A 6702-nucleotide genomic window follows, 5' to 3' on the forward strand; every position below is an offset into this window, starting at 1 on the left:
AGTTGATCCTTGTTTCTTTCTGGTATATATCCTGCATCTTACGTTGATAAAGTTTTACATTACGTGTTCTTTGGCTGTGTATTGCTTTGAAGTGGTTGTTATAATTTTGGTTCTCAAAATAAAAATGTCTCCTAAGATTTTTATTTGTTGTTAAAATGTCTTAATTAACGCCTGAATTATTCATTTTACTTTTAGGGTATTTAAAAGTGAATAATACTGGAGGGGCATTGTGAAAATTATCCTAATATATAAAGCATTTGAGTTTCCTTATGTTTTCTTCGGTTATACCCTAGAAGGTAAGGGTTTGTTTGTTTGAAAAAAAAGGGGTTATTTAACAAAAGTTAGTAAATGTTCCATAATGATAGAAATAAATAAATATTAATCCTTACCTTAAATGAATGTTTACATGTGACAATAAGTCTCTCAGAACTTTAACATGAGGCTATGCTTTAAGAATCTTGTTTGCTTTTCTGCATTTTACCTTGTGATTAAATCTTGTGTGCCAGAGAATCCCTCATGTGGTCCAAATATTTGAATGCCGGTTTACTTTAGAAAGGTACACATTTTTGTCAACAGTTGAATCTGTCCTAGGGTTCGATCTTAAACAGATTTTGTTTCAAGCTGAATTATGAGGAAACAGACGGCCGTGGAGTTAAATTGAAGTGTCAAAAAGTATTATTCAAAAGGAAGGTTAACAAATGCAAGTATTGTTAAATGCAAGTTCTTTCAGTTTTGGTGAATCTGTGATATGTTTATAAGATTAAATTATTAATTTTTTTGCCCCAAAAGAAAATTATTAATTGAACTTTTAGACCAGGTGCCAGTCCTTTTACTTGCAATTTTTTGCTTCTTTCTATTAGGAAGAATAGGAATGATTAGTTATCTATTTATCTAGTTTAATTCTCTAGTTTTCAGATTGATTAGTTTTTTTTTTTTTTGATAATTTAGGTATCCAGCTTGAGTTGTCTTCTTAGAAGAAATTAATTTACATGCATCATAGTTAAAAATTGATCTATGCTTATTAACTGTTGAAGCATCTTATGTTGCACTGCTGAAGCATCTTCATCGTATTTCTTAATCTATTAATAAATGGCTCTTTTTTCTTATTTCATAATCATAAAGTGGGGTATCAATGGTGCAATGGTAAAAAGTGACAATTTTACCCTCGAGGTTATGGTGTGATGGTAAGAGGTGGGGCAAGCGTAACGAGAGTTTAATAAATCTCATTCTATTCTTAAAAAAAATTCACTAGTGAGGCACTGAGAGTCTCTGATCTCCCTTCTCCAAGCTCTTGTTTGAGGTGCTATGTTTGCTTTCTTTCTTTTTTATTTTCCTTTGTTTTCTATATTTGTGGTTTGCATTATTACTTGACTTTTGTCTTGTTTGTTTGTAGAGTTTGGGCAATTGATATTTTTTGATTGAGATCTAAAGTTACGTTATTGCATTTTTTATTTGATTTTGAAACTAATATCGTTGGCATTTTAAGTGTGAACTGTGAAGTTTTATTTTTTATGTAAGATTTTGTATTTAAATGTCAATTAAGATTTACTAAATCCACAATTTGATACTCTCATGAATATAATATATTTTAGTATTTATTCATTATTCACTTCTTTTTTTTATATGATTTTAGAAATTAAAAGTGTCAAGTTTTGATTTTTTTTAATTGAAATCCAGTGCTAACATAAAAAGTAAAGTTCTGATTTTTATTTTATGAAATGTATAATTTTTTAAAAATATTGTGTGTAGTTGTGAAGTAAAATGCAATGTTTGGAACTTTTAAACAAATTTATTTATTATTTATTTTTGAATTGTTAGGAAAAATAGAAAAAATAGTTATTAAATATTATATTAATGATAAATTTGATTAAATAACAATGTTGAGTTATTTTAAAAAAATGCGAGATGAACCTACTTTAAATAGAGCATCCCCTAATCCCCCACTACTTTTTTAATGTGGTTGCATAGTTAACAATATTGTTGGAGCCCTATGCAAGCAAAAAGACATGTTTCATGAGAAATAATTTTAAAAAGTTATCCAAGAAATTTGGAATGGTGATATTTCCACTGAACGAGTTATGAATCAAGACTAGATATTGAAAAGAGTTGAGAGTACATGTTGGGATTAGCATTATAATACATTATTAAATTTGATATGTTTGTATTATTCAATTATTGATGCATTTTAATTGTTGAAGAGAAGAGAAAAGATCACAAGCAAAGAGCGCAAGTAGTACATGTTGGGATTAACATTATAATACATTATTGAATTTGATATGTTTGTATTCGTCAATTATTGATGCATTTTAATTGTTGAAGAGAAGGGAAAAGATCACAAGCAAAGAGCGCAAGTAGTACATGTTGGGATTAACATTATAATACATTATTGAATTTGATATGTTTGTATTCGTCAATTATTGATGCATTTTAATTGTTGAAGAGAAGGGAAAAGATCACAAGCAAAGAGCGCAAGTAGTACATGTTGGGATTAACATTATAATACATTATTGAATTTGATATGTTTGTATTATTCAGTTATTGATGCATTTTAATTGTTGAAGAGAAGGGAAAAGATCACAAGCAAAGAGCGCAAGTAAATAATCGGTTGGAATTGATGGAAAATATGAATTCATATTTCAAATGCATTTAATGAAGAATATCTTGGAAGTCACAAATGATTTGTCGCAAGCTTTGTAAATAAAAGATTAAAACATCGTAAATGTCACAATTCTTATAAAATCAAGTAAATATAACTGCAAACCATGAGAGATGATGGTTGGAATTTGATACTAAATGAAGTTTTTTTTATTAAATATAAGATAATCATCCTACATATGGAAGACTTGTTTGCTTTTCATAGGAGATCACGATGAAATATTGAAGGAAGGACAAATCTTCACTATTATTGCGTTGAAATATTTTATGAAGTGATAGATTTGCAACTTTAAGAGTTGAATAGTCATTTTAATAAGGTGAACATAAAATTGTTGTTAGGTATGGTTTATCTTGATCTATCAAATTCATTCTCTGCTTATAATAACAGAAAATTATTTCAGTTTGCTTTTTATTTATCCAATTTCTCCCCAATAAAATTAATGTAACTTGAACATGATAACTTTATTTTTGACATTGAAGTAGCAGTTAATTCTTTGAGGTTGCGGGGATTAGTGAGCTTGCTAAAAGGATGGTTCAATTGAAAAAACATCAACTATATCTTTTGATATATTACTTTTGAAGTTAGCATTGCTATTACCCGTTGCAACTACAACGGTAAAGGAAGTATTTTTATAAATGAAAATAATCAAAATCTTACTTCGTAATCGATTGGGAGATGATATGGTAAATAATTATTTGATATTATATATTAAGCGAGATGTATTTGATACAGTTGATAATGAAGTTATTATTCAATATTTTCAAAGCATAAAATCTTAAAAAGTGTTATTGTAAAAATATTTAAAATTAATTATTACTTTTATTATATATTTTATGTTGTATTAATTTTTTAATTTATTAAATTCACCCTTTGATTGAAAATCTTGAGGATGTCATTGGTCGGATGATCACTTTCAAAATTAATTGGATTGCAAGAGTTATATATTACATACTTTATAGCAAATGTGGAATCTGTACTTCAGCGATTCTACACTGTCGGTCTTATGACTATTTATGAATAGGTAAATCGAGAAATTATAGTTGACAATTATGGGATAGAGTATTTTCTCAACTTCATCGAGATTAATAGATTCTATTACTTGATTGAGTATATTGTTGATAAAATATTTATGAAGATTTTTCTCACAAATAAATATTTTTTATCCTGTTTGGTTTCTTTGAGTTTCCCCGTGAGAATATCTCTTAGATTTTGGTTTCTCTTCTTTAATCTCATTTTAATTATAGAAATCTAATTTCCCAAACATGCCAAATTAACAAAAAAACATAGAATAAACTTTTGATAGACAATTAAAAAGAGTGTCTTGTTATCATTATTCTCAAAAAGAGCACCTCCCTTTAAAAAGATATAAAAATAGCTCTTTATATTTAAAAAATATCTTTTTTCAATTTTATTGTATTAGATACTTAAACTTAGTAATTATAATTATAATTATAATCATTTTATCATTGATAAAACTATTCAAATATTTATTAAAATTGTCTTAATTCAGTCAAAATTGAGCAACATGATATTAGAGAGAAACATCATCTACAACCTCACTTTAAAATATGCACGTGACCTATGAGAAAATTTTAAATAATATTTTTAATATAAAAGATCATTAATATTGAAAAAAAACTCAAAAGAAAGACTCATTATTTTTTTAAACAAATTATCCTTTTATCTCATAAATTTAAATATTATACTTTTAATTAAAAATTACTTTCAATAAGAGTAGAGCACTTTTGAATAAAACTACCTACACGTTCACAATTTTAGTAAAATTATTTCAATAATATTAAATTGCCCAAGAAAAAAATAATAATTAAAAAAGAAAAATTAGAATGAAATATAATTTTAATATTTTTTCAAAGGATACCTCTCTTAAAGATAATAAAAACAAGAGACATTTATTAAATTTTTATCTAATTTTCTAATTAATTATCATATAAAATGTCACTCTCCAGTAAAAGGTGGAACTTCGTCTTCACCGCCCTCGCTCGCAACTCTGGTGGGTCTTCTCGATCGGATCTCCCCAAAAATCCCAATGTAGCCTCCAGATCTCGCCGCCGGGGAGGCCTTTGCCGTCGCTGCTCGGAGTGGCGCGAAGGAGATCTTTGGCCTGGTTGAGGGATTGTCACACTGGCTGCAGACTGTTTTTTCCCCCTCACGTTGTTCGCTTTTGAATTCGAAACTCTTTGTCTTGATCGGTGTGATCTCTCATTCCAGTTGTGGTTTTCTGCAGGGCATTTTACCGACGATCGTTCCCTGCAGGTGAGCAAACAGGATATGGTAAGGCCAAGAAATCTTTTTCTCTTTCTTTTTCACATCGTTTTTTGTTTTTGGCTCGTTTCTAGGAAATTAGCTTTGATCTCGTTCATTGTTCATTGTTCATTGTGGTCGTCTACTATAAGCTAATACGCAATAGAAAATATGAATAACAAAACACAAAACAAAAACAAGCACAAACACAACTCGATTTTACGTGGTTCGGAACTCCATTCCGTGACCTAATCCTAGAGTTACCAACACTAAGCCTTTCTCCTTTTTAAACTTTTCGGAGGTGGAGAAACCTCTTACAAATGACAATACAAACAAATACAAAGATATAATAGAGAATAAGAAAATACAAATGAAACATTTTACAACAATGAATCTTTGAGTGCTTTTGGTTACTTTGGATTGCCTCTTAAGGTTTGGAAATGCAATAACACTTTCCTACAAAACTTCCAAGAATTAGTGCCGAAATCCTACATGAAACCTTTCTTTACAACCTTTAGGTTATGGTTGATTTTTGTCAAACAATCGACTGATAACTCTCATCAATCGATAACTCTCATCAATCTATTGATGCTAAAAGTGTTGAGTCTCGCAGTCGAGTTTTGTTCCACTTAATTGATGAAGCAGTCAATTGCTAACAGCTAACAGTCAATTGCTCACACTTTAAACCCCATAAACCTCCTCCCTTGAACATGGGGTTTACAGCTCATCAATTGATTGCTATTCTATAGTAGTCGACTGATACCTTTGTGTCAACCTTTCCAAGACTGGAACCTCATTTAGCCTAGTATCCGGTTGACTTCAATCTATCAGGACTTTTCCCGCTTAGCATTTGGTCATCTTTGACTTGCCAAGACTTCACCTGCCAAATATTCGGTCAACCTTGACCTGTCAGAACTTTCTTTCTCATGTCAAACCTTCGGTTAATCTTGACTTACCAGAGTCCTCCTGGACCCGTTTGGACTTCTCGTCTCATGCCAAGTATTCGGTATAGACCCAAATACAATTCGGAATCGCCGGTTCGGTGGTTCCAGGAATATCGACCCTTAACCTTAACTATCTAAGACAGTTACGGTTCATTGTTTAAAACCACTGGTTATGGTTCAGTTTACGATTCGCGATGGTTCAAAATTATTATTTTTTAATTTTTTAAAAAATTATTTAAAAATTTATAAAATAAAAATATAAAAAAGGATTTGCATGTATTTAAGTTGTCTATGTATCCCCATAGGATATAGGAGAATCAAAGCTCACGTAGTTCCCTTATCTTTTTATCCTTGTTACCTTAGGAAGTGACATTATTACTCACTTCTCAACCTTTGTTACATTGGGAATCAAATAATTTCAACCGTTTAAAAATGAAAAAAATATTCTGAATGGTTGGAATCGACGGTTCCAACGGTTAAAATAGCCTTCAGTTTTTTCTTTTCACGAGGCTTATAAATTAATAGTAGGTATTCTTCTACTACCAATGTGATTAAACCTGATGACACAATCCATACGTCAATTTTTATGCTTATAGTAGGCCTATTGAAGTTAGATATAGACATTGCTTTTGGTTGGATCCTTTCCATTCCAGATTGGAAGATCTTTTGTTTATTCTCAATCCAAAAGATCGGAATTAGAGTTAACAGAGGGAATTCCTATTGCGTTTGGAAACCAAACAACAACTATTTTAGGCATTGCTTAAGAGAGTAGTGAAAGGCTTGCTCCTTCGATATAGGCCCTGCAGTTTGAGGGCTTCGGTACATCTCTATCGAGAAGAA

This window comes from Curcuma longa, unplaced genomic scaffold, assembly GCF_044706935.1.
Source record: "Curcuma longa cultivar G26 ecotype Majalengka, Jawa Barat unplaced genomic scaffold, ITB_CL_G26_1.1 contig_25175, whole genome shotgun sequence".
NCBI lineage: Eukaryota > Viridiplantae > Streptophyta > Magnoliopsida > Zingiberales > Zingiberaceae > Curcuma > Curcuma longa.